Raw genomic sequence first — 16862 nt, 5'->3', positions numbered from 1 at the left:
GTGGCCCTGGTGTGGCTCCCCTTGTTCCTGGTCTTGGATCCTGAACTACCTCACCTGGTGTGTCTCTTACACTTCATTTGCTTCTTGTCTCCTCGAGCTGGAGTTTTGTTGCTCTTATTTATACTATGCCTGGTGTCTTGCACTTGTTATATGTCCTCTTCCTTCTTCCAAGAAACTGATTCTTCATTGGGCTACAGCTGCCTTTCTTTATTTTAACCATATGCCCATGGACTGCCTAGGCCTCTTAGATTTCTGAGAACCCTCCTACCCTCTTCACTCTGCCTCTACCAGCTCGGACTTGTTCTTTTTCACGGAACCCAGAATCACTTGGATCCATCAATGGCTCCAACATGTTGAATGCCACCGTTCTGCTGATTGCAGGCTGGATCTGGGTTAAGGGTGTCCTTTTCATCTCAGACAGTGAGGCAGTTATTGTACTTTCCCACTTTGCGATGGAAGAGACTGAGTCCTCTGAGGAGGTTTATAACTTCCCAAGACCTCACTGCTCAGAGGGTATAGGCCTGGGGTCTAAAAGCAGATCCGCATATTTTTAATTACAATCAATTCTGCCTCCCAACCAGGATGCCTAACTCCAGGAACTCAAGACCTAACAGATGTCTTTCTAACTGTGGTTTTTTTGTTTGTTTATTTTTTGTTTAGATTTATTTATTTATTCATACAAGAACCGGGGTACAGGTCAGATGCGCGGGAGGGTGAGAGGATTCACCAGAGACAAAGCGGGGAACAGAAGAGGCAGACTGATGAAATACACTGCTGAGGGGAGCAGCGGGCAAGGCAGGAGAGGTCTGCTGCGCCAGGTGGGACCCTCGCCAGCTGGCCAGGATTGAACCAGTGCTGCAGAGGCTGCGGACAGCTTCACAGCGCAGCGCTCAACCGCCTGTGCCACCAGAGGAGGCCCCTTTCTAACTGTGGTTTTTAACTTCATTTTAGTCCTGTGTGTGCACAGACACACACATCCGCACACACGCACCCGCACACACACATGCTACCCTTCATTTGCATCACTGGGAGTTGTATGAACTTGACCAGAGTTTAAAGTTAAAAATTACCATCAAGTCAGCATTATTAATGCTTCATGGAATATATTCCACTTCCAGACAATTAGGTTGATGAATTTTCTTGCATTTCTTTTCTTTTTTTTCTACTTAATGTTACAGATGTTTACAAGAAGAAACAAAGGTTTCTACCTGTGCAGCATGACAGGCATTGGCTGGCAGACATGATCCTCTGTGGGTAGGTCAGACAAGCAGGGGATGCAGGAGGAAGTGGGGTTTGTGGTGATTTGGATGAAATGGAGACCACCCGACCCCTGAGTCTCTGGTTTACAAGAAGAGAAAGTCCATGATGTGATATAAAAGAGGGTTTTTTTTAAATAAGTGAGGTATCCAATTTCTTCTAAAAGCCTTGGGTCACATGGAAGATGGTCTTAGCTCTGGGTCTTCCCAGCTCCATGAATGCTGAGACCATCAAAATATGGATAATTATGAGAAGAAGCATCCCTAAACTCACCATGGTTTGTAACAATGAAACCATCTGTTGGGTTCTATCATTATGTGGGTTCCCAGGATTCTGCTTGCCTAAGTTTCTGGTTTTTGAAGTGCAGGTCGTGCCTGGAAGGCTGCCCGAGAAGAGAAGCCATTTCTGTCAAACCATTGTGGAACCATTGTGAATGGTTCCACTAACAGGCGCTCTGGGGTTGGCAGGTAACATCCACCAGGTGAGAACATCACAGCTGTCAAAAACACTTAGGCAGCTGTTTTAGGAGCGCCATCCATTTGTGGTGGAGAGGGAAGGCCAGGTGAGGTTTTAGCATGGCAGTCTCAAAAGGCTGGGGATGCTATGAACCCTCTCACCCTCTCCCTCACTCCAGTGTGCCTTCTCCAATCTTGTCCCCACATAGTCACTGGTGTGATAACCCTAAAATGCAAACCTCAAACATCATGAGACCATCTTCCCTTCCCTTCCTGGATTAAATTCTTCCATAGGTTTCCTTTGTCTTCAAGACAAAATTCAAGTCCTTTTATCTAGCCCAAAACCTTCCTCCTTTGCTCCAATCTACCAAAGCTCATGCAGGCCTTGGATGTGCCAAGTTTTCTTTGACCTTTAGACATTTGCCCATTCTGTTCCCTTGGCCTGGCAGATCTATTTCCCCCCTTTTCTCCATCTGGTTGACTTCTATTCATCCTTGAGGGCTTTTTCACAGTATCGCCTCCTTCAGGAAGCCTTCCCTGATTATCTCTCCCACTTCATAATCATGAAAACCTGATCTAACTTAAAATTTGTTTTCAAGCTTCTTGCTTTAAAAATTATTGAATACAGGGCCTCCCCAGTGGTGCAGCGGATTGAGCACTGCACTGTGAAGCTGTCTGCAGCCTCTGCAGCACGGGTTCGATTCCCAGCTGGCCAGGGAGAAACTCACATGGCACGGCAGACCTCTCCTGCCGCCCGCTGCTCTCCTCAGCAGTGTCTTAGCTCCATCTGCCTGTTCTGCTCCCTGCTCTGTCTCTGGTGAATTCCCTCCCGTGCTTCTGACCTGTACCCCAGTTCTTGTATAAATAAATAAATCTTTAAAAAAATATATTGAATACATGTGAACAAATCACATTATAACAATAAGTCAAGAGAGTAGGACACAGAAAGCACACAAGATGACATCATTTTATTACCTACCCCACACAGGAAATATATAAGAACACTAACCATGGTCACCACTAGTGGAGGGGTTGTGGGTGATTTTTATTTCCTTCTCTGAGGTTTAAAAGTTATCTACATTTTAGGGCTGCCCTGGTGGCGCAAGGGGTTAAGATGCAACCTATGAAGCTATCTGCAGCCCCAGTGGCATGAGTTCAATCCCCAGGTGGCCAGGGAGCAACCCACATGGCGCGGCAGACCTCTCCTGTCTTGCCAACTGCTCCCCTCAGCAGTGTACTTCAGTTAATCTGCCTGTTCTGTTCTCTGCTCTGTCTCTGGGGAATCCTCTCACCACCCCCCCACACCTCTGGCCTGTACCCCAGCTCTTATATGCATAAATAAATAAATCTTTAACAAAAAAATAAAAGTTATCTGCATTTTAAATGATAAATTGGGCTATGTTGTTTAGAAAATAAATAGTTGCTCTGAATATTGTGTGTGACTATAAGGAAATCATTAAAGAAGGAGAGTGGTAGAGCTAAATGTATTGCTGGAAGGATGTCTGTGATGTGATAAGCACAAAGAGCAAGCTTTAGGCTGACATGTAGAGTGCCTGGTTAAAAGCACAAATAGGTAATTATATGCTTACAGAGTTATGTGTCAACAAGGAGTAAGCTGTGGCATGATCTTCGCACCAGGCTGATAGGCTGCTTATCTCACGGGAGAGGACGGGCAGGTGGATGGGGGAGGCAGAAGATTTACTTTGCCTTTATTGATCTCTGTACTATTTTATTTCACTTTCTATTGTAACCATCACTATTGTACATTTGATTAAAAAATCAAATAGAGAATAAAAGATTCTAAATCACAATGGACTGAGATGCTTATACATAAGTAATATAAGATTTGAGGCCATTCATACTGTTGCTCCATTAGAGTAATTTGTTAGTATTTTTAATTTGGAGATTTTTTTAAATTTAAAGAATAGCTGAAAGAATATCACAAAGAATAGTACAAAGAACACCCACATACCCTTTACCCAGAGTCATCTATTATTGCTATTTTGCCCCATTTACTTTGTTATTTTTTTCTCCATTAGAATAAACAGAAGATTTTTGCAGGTTTATATATCACTATTTAATGTCAGACTAATTGCCATGGATTTGATGGGTCACTTTAGAAAAATACATTATTACTTAGGCTGCAGACATGCTGCCTATATACAAACAGACATGTACCACAAGGTTGTTCTGTGAAGCATTTGCTGTAGTAGAAAAGTCTGGATATCACCCAAGGTCTGACCACAGGGACTGGTAAAATAAACGATGGCAAATCCATACAATGGCCTGCCGCGGAGAAAGAAAAAAGACAAGCTGGAGCTAGCATGGAAACAAGGTTGAGAGACGTTAAGGAAAAAGTGCAGAACAGCATGTGTAGAATGCGAGCCCGGGGTTAGAAGGAAAAAGGATGTAGGATGAAAGAGAAACAAACTGCAGGCTTACTTCTAGGAAGAGACTCGAGCTCTTATTACACCATTATACACTTGTTTATACTGCTTGCATTTTTTAAACCATGTGCATGTATTTTAACTGACATGAAAAAAATTTACTAGAAGAGGAAAACTGTCCCTTGCCCTCCTTAGAATATCCCCCTTGGTTTCAGAACACGGAAGAGGGGGGCATTCCTAGTTCCCTGTACCCCACAGGGGTACTGGGAGGTGGTGGAGGCCTTCCACCCCCTGAATGGCTTCCTGGCCAGCAGTTCTTTCCCCTCCAGGTACAGATGCAGAGAGGGGGGTGGTCAGGCCCCTGGACCTCATCCAGACCACAGATGTGCCTCCTATCATCACAGACTGCTGTAAAAATTGTCTCAACACTGAGAAAATACAGAGATTTCACATACAAAATTTAGGTTCCAGCCTATCTAGAGAAATCTAACAAAACTGGAGCTGTAATGTGTGAGTACAATACTGGGCAGCAGCTGGGTGCCAGCTGTCCTAGCCAGTGCCCTCACTCACAAAGCTCATTTGGCTCCCGATGTTGGGGCATCTGCACCCCCTGGCCAAGGTGATGCAGTGTCCTGTGAAAAGTAAGAGTTGAACATCTTTCCATTTCAGCCTCTCAGTCCAATGATAGTTCCTCCCAGAACCTGTCCCAGCATATTCTAAGAAACTCCACAGTGGGAGGATGGCCATTATCTCACATCCCGTTATATAGGTGAAGAGACTGTGGTTCAGAGAGGTAAGGTGACTTCTCCAAGGTCACACAGCAAGTAAGTCTCAGGGACAAGAGAAGAGCACAGGTGCCAAACTCCCACCCCAGTGTGCATATGTTGCCTCTCCCAGCCTGGCTCCCAGACTAGATGCAGACTGAGAATTAAGAGGCTGGGCTTTCCATGAGCACAATCCAGCCCTCCCTCCTCAGGTACCATGTTATGGGTGAGGCAAGAGAGCTGACATGTGGGTCACTCCAGGGTCCCAATCCAAGGGAAACAGGTATAATAACAGTGACAGCCACTGCTTCATTCATAGCCCTTTACTCTGTTCTCCATTTTGCAGAAGAAACTAAAGCTCGGAGATGTTAAGTAACTTTCTTAAAGTGACTCAGCTGATAAGTAGTAGAACCAGTGATTAAAATCCAAGGCTTCAAGGCATATACTCTTAGCCATTGGTATATGTGACCTGCGTATAAACAACCAGAAATTACATTGTAAGTCTGGACACATCCATCCTTATTAATCCTGTGCCAAACTGTCTTCTGGGAAATTAGCCATATAAGGGATGGTGGGGGAGCAAGGGGTGTGTGAGTGTGTGCATGCAGAGAGGGGGTGTAGCACAGAAAAGAAGGGGCATCCTTTCTCTCCTGGCACACTCACATCCCCCTTGGAAGCTTTGGTCAGCCGCTCTGGGAAGTGGTGAGGGCTCAGGGACTACATGAAAGCCCCCAAAACCCTGTCAGTTCTTTGGTCATCTCAGAGCTGATAGTTTTAAAACAACAAAGACACTTCAATAAAATAGCACATTTCTAAATGCAACATCCTCTTTGGTAATGATATAGTAGGCCTCCATCGCTGTGGCATTATCTTACACAGTGATGTATTTCACTGTTACAATTCATGCCATCAGTCTGCAAAACCAGGGTCATAAAACCCTGCAATTTATAATGGAATCTTGCAAACCTACATATTATATATGTGTAGATATCATTCCCTGGCATTCCATATGCAGTAACCATTTAGTTCAGAAGTCAGGCTCAAAGCAAATAAACCCCCACTGCCTGTGCCACCCCACCCCTCAGCATTTGGCAAATGCAGGAGACCTCACCAGACAAGGTGAGGTGCATGTCACTGTCAGACTCCCACTCCTCACCATGGAGCAGTAATTAAGCAAAGGGCTTAGTCTTGGTGGTAGAGGAAAACAGATACTGAAACTAAAAGATCTGGTGCCCTGAAGATATAGAGACCCCGAGATATCCTTATCGTCTCATCCCAGAGCTGGGTCCCTGTCTGCTTCCTCAGGGAGAGCCCCCAATCCTCTCCAGGGGTGACTTACTCACCACTAGCCCTCACAGGCAGGTGACAAGGAGTGACAGTCCGGAGTCCCAAGTGGGAGTCCGGACTGGATCATTTATTTTAGGGTCCTAGTACGCCATATGGTCTGATGGCCCATACTAGGTGTCATTAGCAAAACAGAGGATGGAAGGAAGACACCTCCTTCTTCCAGGGCAGTGTTTCTCAAGTCCCAGTGTTTACACAGATCACCTGGGTCCTGTTAGATCACACCTGTGGGGCTTACTGCCAGAGTCCCTGACTTGGGTTTGGGGTCTGAGAATTTGCATTTCTAGCACATTCTCAGGTGATGCTGACACTGCTGGCCCTGGACTCCCACTTGGAACATGCTGTTCTGAATGACTTGGGGACCTCCATATAAAAAATGCAGAAGGAGAGATGAAATCACAGCAGAACGGAGGCAGACCTGTGGACAGAAGTGGTTCTCCCAGTCCCAGGGGCCAGTGCTTTTCCATGGGGCCACGCTCCTGTATCCTGGCTGTCCCCCAGTGCACTGCTACCACAGGAGCACCGGCAGTTAGGGGAGGCCACAGGGATGGCAAGCAGATGCATGTAAAACTTGCCCGCACATTAACTCTGTGGGGGCTGGTTGAAGCACTCGGCAGAGGCCACTCTGAGCGTCCCAGGGCTCCCCTGAAGGTCAGACAGAATCAGCTAATGACTTCTTGAACTGAAAATGATGGGCTGATGGTTTCTTCCTGCCGAACCTCATCACCTCCAACAGCCACACGATAGATCACTGCTGCCAGGGGGCCAAGGAACACAGGTCTGAATTGTGCTGCAAAGCCGAAAGAGAGGTTGCAAAGCTTCCCCACGAGACTTATGCGGTTGCAAGAGACTTATGCGGTCAAGGTGGCAGGCAGGGATGCCATGGAGGCTGAGCCCTATGGGCACTGATGCCAAGACAGCCACCTCTCCCCATCTCAGTGCCTGCTTGGAGTCCCACCTGCTTCTCCAGAGATAGCCCGTCTCTCCCTAGGGGTCACCTTCTCACCATCACCCCTCACCAGCTCCCTGCACAGTGCAGGGCCCTGGCCCCTGAGCGTCTGCACATAAATGAGCTTGGGCTGGCCAAACGCAGGCCTCCTGCTGCCTGGCATGATTGCAAAGATGCTTTATTGCCACTAGATTGCTCTTCCTTGGGAACCGCCTCTTCAGAACCCTTTTAAGCCTCTTTGACAAACATTTTGATTTCATTTCTTATTGCTCTGACCTGACTGCAGGCCCTTAACTCCTGATTTGACTGTGGACTTAGAAATGAATATCCGAGTCTACTCTCTTAGTCAAGGGGCCATTCCTATACAGTAGAAAGTCCAGTGGTGACCTAAATAGTGTCCGGTCCTCCATCACTAGCACCAGAAACTCTGACTTCAGCCTGGTTAGCTCTTTCCTCTTTATTTCCTCACTTGCTTGGTGATCAGCATTACCACCTTCCCTCTTGGGCAAGACAGGATACTCATGAAGGAGGCTGGGCTCCAGCCTTCCTCGCATCTTCCACATCACTGTATCATCTGCTCCTGTCCTCCTGTCATTTGTGTATTGAACAACAGTCCTCCGAGCTGCCGCTGTGTGCCCGGCACTGGATGCTGAGTCCCTGTCCTCATGTTGCTCCAGGATAATGGAAAGTCAGGAAACTAGGGAACTGGGCTTTGTTGTGAATTCCTGGTGGCCTGGAGAAAGCCAACTAACCTGCTGGGTGAGCCAGGCGAGGTCCTGGCTTCTGGGGCATTCACTCATTGGACACCAGATCTTTCTAATAATAGTAATAATAATAACAATAACAGGCAGAGGCTCACAGCACTGATCATGTCCAGGCACTCAGTTTCACACTCATAACCGGCTAGGAAGTTGGCACTTTGATCATATCATCCACATTTTACCCATAGGAGCGACTCGTAAGCAGAGGAGTCAGGATTTGCATGCGGGGAGCAGGCCTCCAGACCCCAGACTTTCAACACTGTGATCACAGTCATGAACGTGATCGTGGTAAATGGGGGGGGGGCAGTGGCTGCCTCAGTCCAGAAGCATCTCCAACCCCAGAGGAAGCCAGTGGGGCTGCCTATCCCTCTCTACATCCATTCAGGGTGCCGATGGCCTCTCCCACTGCTGAAGTGTGACCGTTGGAGTCTCTCCAGGGCAGTGTTTGGAGACAGGAGTAATGAAGGGGAGCTGGTGCGTGACCGGGCTGTCAGCCTAGGGTCTGAAGGGGCTCTGGCTGAACAGTCGGTGCTGGGAATTGGCCTGTAAGTCCATGTTGGCTTCATCGAGCTGAGCCATGGAGAAGTCTAACCTTCCCAATACTGGGAAGTCCTCCAAGACTGACACCCCTCCCCCCATCCCAGGACTAAATTTACCAAAACTCACCTGCCTGCTTTGAAATTCACTGACCCCTCTGCACCCCAAGAGCCTCGTTCCTTTTTCTTGTATTTTTTATAAATAGAAGGAGGGAGGGTCCTCCCTGGTGACACCAGGGGTTAAACTGCAGCACTACGTAGCTGTCCACAGCCTCTGCAGCATGAGTTCGATCCCCTGCCAGGGAGCTACCCACAAGGCGCAGCAGACCTCTCCTGACTCGCCCGCTGCTCCCCTCAGCAGTGTACTTCAGTCTGCCTGTGCTGGTCCCCACTCTGTCTCTGGTGAAGCTTCTCACACCAGCACCTCTGGCCTGTACCCCAGTTCTTGTATGCATAAATAAATCTTTAAAAAAAAGAATGAGGGAGAGAATGAGAAAGAAGAAAGGAAGGGAGGGAGGGCGGGAGGGAGAGAAAGATAGACAAAGAGGTGTCAAGACTTCCCCTGCAGAGTAGAAAGGCTTTCTTGCCCCTTTTCTGACCCTGGTTTCCTTTCTTGGGGTGCCTTATTATTTTTCCCATAGCATTCAGCATGACACGCAAGTGCACATTTATTTGTCTAATGTCTGTCAGTGGGCAGAGACCCTCTTTTGCACTCACAGTGTTTAACCAGTCATTCAAGGCCCCCACATTCTGGGTCCCAGCCACTTTGCAAATTCACTGTTACAGTCTCTCAAAGGGTCATTCATTTCTTTAAAATTAATCTATGTGTCTAGAACGGGACAGACACTCTGCTAGAGTCAGGAGTGTCAGCCAGGCAGGCAGAGCTGGAGGCTAAGGCATGACCCGCGAGGTCTCTGCAGAAGTGCATGGCTGTTTGCTCAGTAAATGAGCTATTAAGGGAAATGTTATGGATGCTGCTTTGTTCATTAACTGGACTGCGAGTTCCCTGAGGGAAGGGCATCTGTTATTCATCTGGGGTTTTTGGCCCTAGCTGAGTGCTTTCTATTTACTTATTCATATATATAGATGCCACCTGTTTACACAGAGGGTGAGCTGTGTCCTCGACTGTGGCAGGTATTGAGCCAGTTTCCTAAGCCCCCATCCGCCGTCCCTGGGAGCCGTCTGAAGATAACGCACATCCGCAAGGACGCCTGTCCCACGATGGGCCAAGTGCCGTGGGGTTGGGCTGGAGTTCAGTGACTTCCCTGTAATCTGTGATTGTAGATTTTCTGTGTTTTAGTTAATAATTCCTTTTCCCCAAAGAACACCTGAGTCTACATCCACCATGTGAAACAGACAAAGCAAAGATGCTCTGGTTGGACTGAGCCATGGCTGGGGGGGGGGGGGATGGTTTGGACCCTGACCACACATGTGCTGGAGTCCAGCCAGATGCTCCCTTCCTGCCCCCATGACACCCTGCCGCCACCTGCTTCTGTTCTGCCCAGGCTCTGACCTTGAGCCCAGGACCATTTCAGGGCTGAGAGTTTTTCTGTAACAGGAGCAAACATACCCACTCCCTAGCCTAGCCTGATGGTTTGGGCTGCACAGGTGTGAAGTCTGAAAGTGGGGCCCACAGGCTGCACAACTTTTCCCAGCCCTGTCTTGACCACAAAGGGACTCCATAAGGCATACTGCAGGGCTCCTGCCTGCTCAGCCTCTTCACGGGACAAAGGAAGGAGCTGTGAGGACAGAGGGTGGGTTGGGGAATGTTGAGTGAAACCAGCTGAGTGGCAACAGGTCCCCAAGTTACAAGGCAGGGAGCCTGGGAAAACGTGAAGGTGGAGAGTGAAGGGAAGGGCAAGAACATTGAGCCTGAATCCCGCTCTGCCTCCCCCGTCAGCTGTGTGACCTTGGGCAAGTGACTGAGCCACTCTGGGCCTCCTTGGTGCATCCATAAAGCCCATCTCACAGGTGATTGTGATGACTGAATGAGATAATGAGAACAGAATAAACCATTAAGAGGCACGAGGCATATGCCAGGCTTTTGTAGAATACTATAAAGCTATAATGTCACTGCTGTGAAGAGACATCAAAAGCACCCAGAATGGAGCCTGGCACACAGCGGGCACTTCAATGGCACCTCTTACGGGGCTGGAGATGAATGCCAGTCCACTGTAACTGACTCTCCATGTGCTTTGCCACCTCACCCAACACAATAACCCTATGAAGCAGGTTTGATGATTGTCCTCACACAAATGAGGACATCAAGACACAGAGAGGCGAAGTAATGTGTCCAAAGTTGCTCAGCTAGTTATGAGTGGAGGTGGGAGCTCAACCCAGGCCACCTGACTCTGAACTGGGGCTTGGAACCTCTTCAACCTCTTCAGCCTGGTGCCCCCTTCCTGGCTACCCATCCGCTCCCAACTTACAGCAGAGCAGCTAGTACAGAACGGCTGTTTCTCCAACCTTGCCCCACTCTGGCGAGGTAGCAGTTTTCAGGTGCAGGACCAAATGAGGGGTCCCCACGTTTTCACTGACCCCTCTGTGGCCTAGGATAACTGGCTTCCTTTTCCAGGCTTCAGTTTTCCAAGTCAGAATGTTATGGGCAAGGGTGAGGGTATTAGCAGCGTGGAATGTGGACCATACTGGCTTTAGGAGATGAATCTAGGACACACACAGTTGCAGACAAGACTCACAGTTGGGGGAAAAAATGAACAGTCAGGATCACTGGCTGGGGTGGGAGTGGGGAGGTGGATTCCCAGCTTGGCTGGATGTGAGTGCTGCTATGTTCTAGCACCAGACTAGCTAAGACCAGTCCGGGGATGTCCTGATTCATCCAAGTCTCTGAATATACAGCCTCCTCGGTCACTGTCATTGGGGGAGAGTGAAGAGGGAGGTAAGCGACTGTGCACTAGTGACCTTTGCTGGGTCCAGTGAGTCCAGTCCTGCAGACCCCCATTACTCCCCAGAAGGGCCATTTTTTTTTGCAATTCCTTGGCCCAGGCTGATTTTATTGCCTACAAGCTTTTCTTCCTGACCAATCCCTATACATACCCAGAGATGTAGCATGTGGTCCACCTCTTCTAGAAAACCTTCCTGGAGTCGGTGTCTCCACCCACAGTCCTGGGCTTACTTTTGCTGCAGGAGGTTTTTAAGTTGTTTTTTTGGTTTGTTTTTTAAAGATTGATTTATTTACACAAGAACCGGGGTACAGGCCAGATGCGCGGGAGGGTGAGAGGATTCACCAGAGACAGAGCAGGGAACAGAACTGGCAGACTGACGAAATACACTGCTGAGGGGAGCAGCGGGCGAGACAGGGGAGGTCTGCTTCGCCATGTGGGACTCACCTGCTGGCCAGGATTGAACCCGTGCTGCAGAGGCTGCAGACAGCTTCACAGCGCGGGGCTCAACCGCCTGTGCCACCAGGGAGGCCCTGCAGGAGGTTTTGTACCAGGTGGTCACTGTCTGTTCATCCCTTTGTCACCCTCCCTGGAAGTGAGCCCTTGGAGGCAGGTACAGGTACTTTCCGCGGTCCTTCCCAGCACCTAGCACCAAGTTAGACATGGAAGAGGGGCGCAGAACTGGGAGAGCAAAGGTGTGTGTTCTCTCTCATAGGAGCTCTCTGTGTTTAAAGTCTGTCAATCCTCTGCTTCACCTCACCATGTTTCCCATTACTCAGAGACTGAAATCCAAAGTCCCAATGAGAAGCCTGGGGGGCCCACCTGGCACCCCCCCCTTCCCTCACCTCCTGCCCTGTGGCCACATGGTTCTCTTGCTGGCCCTTGGACCCGCCCGGTTCCTTCCTACCTGAGCCTTTTTACCAACTGCTCTCTGCCTGATGTGCTTTTCAGGAACATCACAGTTTGGCTTTTTGCCACTTAAGCCTCAGACACAAGGCCACTCTAAACAGATCTACCCTGGCCGTGTCCCTGTTCCAGGACTGAACACAACACATGTGTTTTTATGCCCCTCCCATCCAGAACATAAGCCCAGGGGAGCAGGAACCTGGTCTGTCCTTGTCTGCCCTGCACTCACCGCACTGAGAGCAAGGCTGGATTCAGAGCAGGTGCTCCATACACACCTGCCTTATGAAGGAATGAAAACTAAGTTCCCTTTTAGCACGAACCACTTGTGATTCATGAAGATCAGCAAACTCTCAGTTTTTCACTTGAAAAGAAAGCCTGCTCTTGCACCTAATTCAAAGAAGCAAAAAGAAAGAAAGTAGGAATCCCTTTTTTTTTTTTTTGGTGGGGGGCACTCAAGGGTCAGGGGTTGCCTCCCCTTCCCACCCCAAGCTGCAGCACACACGGGTAGCACAACTTGCTGCCCGGTGGATGGCTTCTGACCCACATTTGTTCCCTGTCTGCATATCCATGGCTGCTTCCTTCCACATGCTTCCCCGACAGCTAGACCCAGACACTAAGTGGATGATCGCTATGATTAAACCGCCTTTTAATTATTCAATGAGATGTCAATGGTGTGCACCATTGTGACATTATAATGGACTCCGACTCCTTCGCAAATGTCAAGAAAGGCAGGGGACCATTACCTTGTCAAAATGTTCGCTCCCTGTGACTTTATTTCCAGTACACCAACTAATTTTTCAAGTGGCACAGAACAGCAGAGTGAGGTGGGGTGGTTGACAAAGGCACATGCTCAGAGTGATTTTCACGACACAGGATTCAGTTGATTCTGTCCTGGATGCGACAAATCATCCAATTTTAAAAATTCATTGACTCTCAAAAGAAATGGCGTTTTAGGGGTAATCAATCAACATTTCTGGGTTGATCATTGGCAAAGGATCTTATGGTGGGCAGAAACTTAGGCAAAGATGGAGCAGGAACAAGAAAAAGAACATGTTGGTGCAGTTCTGGCAGGTCTTTGATTAATTAAACAACCACTGACAGAGGATTTAGCACACCAAATAATGTATCAGGCTAGAAGCTACATAGGGAGCTGGCATGCACACATACAATTTTGCTTGTGTGTACACACACATGCACACACACACACAAATACATACACCCCAAGACAGTAAGGAGTGATGGTTTGTACTGGAAATTATAAGAGCCTGGATCCAGAGCTAGTTATGTAATTTGAGTAAGTCAGTTCTTGGGGCCCCAGCTCTCAAAGGGTGTTTGGCTGAAATTATTTCTAATAACTGATAATTGATTAGCAGGCAGTCATTGGTCACTGGCTCCGGCTGTGCCAGCACCATGAGGTACATAGTTTGACATGGTTTCTGTTTTTAGGAAACTTAGAATAGAGCCCGGGCCCTGAAGGTAAAGTGGCACACAAGTTTAGGGATGATTCCAGTGCTTGCTGATGGCAAGGTAATTGGAGTTCATGGAAAGGAGCAATCAGCGTGGGCTTGGGAAGCTGCAAAGGTTTCTAAAGGAGGTAGGAAATGATTGTGGAGGATGCCCAGACGTGAGGGGCCAGGGAGTGGGGGGTAGGCAGAGGCAGATCTAGAGGGGGAAGAATGAGGGGTGAGTAGTGGCTGGAGGGAATGAGGGGCACAAAGTCACCTGTGCTGCCTCGAGGGACTAAGGACTCAACCATGGTTCTGTTGGGGGATGGTAGTGGGGCACTGAGCACCCAGCAGTCATTCTCTCTTCTTTTGGCTACAGTGCCTTCATTTCCCTTTGGGAAACTACCCATGCCTTGCTGTGCACTTAGAGGGCTTATGCATTGAGTGGCATGAGACCCAACTTACATCAGCTCTCCCAGGATTTTGACTTGGGTACAGTTAGGCCTGGGGATGAAAAATCCCCGGTCATTCATTCCAGGAGTCTGCTGAGAGGTGATTATTCTGCCTTATATTCATGGAGTTCCTCAGTTCCTACCTATTCTCAGCCTGGTTTTCCAGCATTTCTGTGTGTGATCATGTGTGCATGCATGCATATGTGCTTGTGTGTGTCCCAACTCTCCAACTAGGTTCTAGTCTGGTACCATATTTAGTATAGGAAATCCTCATTCAGTGATTGTTTAATTAAACAAAGTCTTGTCAGAATGATTGATTCTGTGAGCTTCCTGATATTTTTCTAATATGATCCCTTCTGCTTAATTTGGCCAGGGTGAAGTTCTATTGCTGACCAACAAATTCTAACCGATACCCAACCATCCAACCATTCACTCATCCATTTATTTATCCAAGCATCTATCCACTCATTCAACAATTCAACTATCCATCAATGCATCCATTCATCCACCATCTATCCATCCATGCATCTACCATCCATCCATGCATCATCCATCATCCATCCATGCATCGTCCATCATCCATCCAACCATGCATCAATCCATCCATCATCCAGCCACTATCCATCTTTCTGTGCATCCATGCATGCATCCATCCATCCATCCAATCACATATCCACTCATCCATTCATACATCCAACTATTCACCCATCATCTATCTACTCATCCATCCTTTGATTCCTCAGTCTATTACTGGAGAGTTGAGGATCAGTGGGAAATAAGTAAGGAGAGACAAGGAACACATAGTTAAAGGGAAAAACAAGGAACAGAAGCTTAAAAATTAATCCTACAACAACAAGCAATTTAGTGCAAAGTAACAGAACACAGATGGTCCACTAGATAAAGAAACATCAGAGCCAGCTGGGGCTTACTGGGAAGGCTCTTTGGAGGATGGGAATTTTTTAAAGAGCAATGTTTAAAGGAAACCAATGTATCTACAGAGCATCTAGCACCAATGCAAGCACTTTTACTGAAATGACTGCCCTTACTTCCCAACCACCAAGTTAAGGGTTGGTAGGTGTCAGCAATCCTATTTTTGCAGAAACTGAGACTCAGAAAATTTAGGTAGCTTGACTTAGGCTATACCAATTAAATGGCAGAACCAAGATTCAAACTTTGGTCTTGTCACTTCCAACATCGTTGCTTTTTCCAATATCCCACACTTCCTCATGCTCACACTGTGAGACAACTCTCAGCACCTTGACAGAGGAGGAGGCTGGGAGAGACAGGTCCAGCTGAGCACTATTCTTGGGAACATATGAACAGGTGCGAGGCGTCAGACATATTTTTTTTTTTTTTTTTTTGCAGGAGCCCACGTGCCTTACATGGTGAGTAGGTCCTGAGAGAACTATTCTGATAACTTGCTTCTCCTAAGGGCAACCTTGAGATTCTCACACCATGTATGAAGTAGACACTCAGACCCCTAACTCCACAAGGCATACATAGTTTTGTGGACCCTAGTTTTTATAGGAGCCTCCCCCGCCCCCAACCAGTGGACTCCTAGTTTCCTTGTGCTTCTGGATGGGAGGATAGTTCTTTAAAAGTCCTTTATGCAGGGGTCCCATCTTGAGGTCCCTCTTAGGTGATAGCCAGCCCTACTTTCCCCAACCCCACCCCCCATACACACCAGTCTCCTGACCTGGAGCCCCCAGGATGGCAACTGTGAGCTTTCTACCCTGTTTTTTAATGCCTTCATTGCTTCTGGATCCTCCCTCTCTCTCTCCCATTTGTCTGTGTATTTGAAAACTTTGGGAACAGTGGGAGAAATATTTTCTATATTTGGACCAGAAATATTTTCTATGTTTGGGGGGGGGGGGAGATGTCAGCTTATTTTACTTCATTGCCTGAAGTTCCACCACTTGTAAATTCTTTTGAGAGAGAAGAGGGGAGAGTTTCGGATCTGAACCCACTTACTCTGCGGTCCCAGCAGGCTTTGAGGTCCAGGCCAGACCCCTCCCACAAACCCTCTCTCCAGCCTCATGAGGCAGCCTCCAGTGTGCCTGTACTTAGCTTCCATTCTAACCAGACGCTGATTTCATTTACAACCTTTACTGTCCAGAGTGGTTGATTTTTTGAATCAATAAATGAATTAATTGCTAAATGAATTGGTTAAAAATCAATACCTTACCTCTCTCTCCACTCAAACACCTACGTTGGCAAGTCATTTCCATTAAAAGGAAAAAAAAAAAACACCACCACCACAACAAACCTTTAATCGGATAATCATCTTTACATTTTGAAATAAGCCTGCATACTGATTATGGAGCTAATTATGCTATGATGAGCCCATTTCCTCATCCCAGGCCCCTCTCACCTGTGTGAAGAGTTTCCTGGCTCTTCTCCCCATGGGGACTAGCGACTAGCCCTACACCCCCCTCCCAGCCTCTCTGCATTTCTGCTAGAAAAGCCTTTCTGAAATGCAAATCTCGGCCTGTCAATCCAGATACCCTGTTTGAAATTCTCTGGCCCAACTGGAACCTCATCAGCATCTCCAACCCCTGTGGGCAGCACCAGGTCTGCTGAATGGTTCATTTTGGCCCAGGGGGTCCTGTAACTCTATAAATGTAAGGAGGATGCCTCTAGGTGGGGTGCGTGCTCCAGTTGGCCAGGACCTTCTACCCATTCTGCTTCCACCTGTTACTCCTTACA

At 47.8% G+C, this 16862-nt stretch overlaps 1 protein-coding gene across 2 annotated transcripts in view; it reads right to left on the bottom strand.

The window, feature by feature from the left end:
- The window catches only part of ASIC2 (acid sensing ion channel subunit 2), a gene marked incomplete at both ends in the record, with an annotated part of 1051485 nt that overhangs the window by 209860 nt on the left and 824763 nt on the right, over positions 1-16862 (bottom strand). The gene's annotated exons all lie outside the window — the stretch shown is intronic.

The sequence above is a fragment of the Talpa europaea genome (genome assembly GCF_964194135.1).
Source record: "Talpa europaea genome assembly, chromosome: 7".
In the NCBI taxonomy this organism is placed as follows: domain Eukaryota; kingdom Metazoa; phylum Chordata; class Mammalia; order Eulipotyphla; family Talpidae; genus Talpa; species Talpa europaea.
Note: the sequence above shows the minus strand (reverse complement) of the source record. Positions and strands in the feature narration are given on the sequence as shown.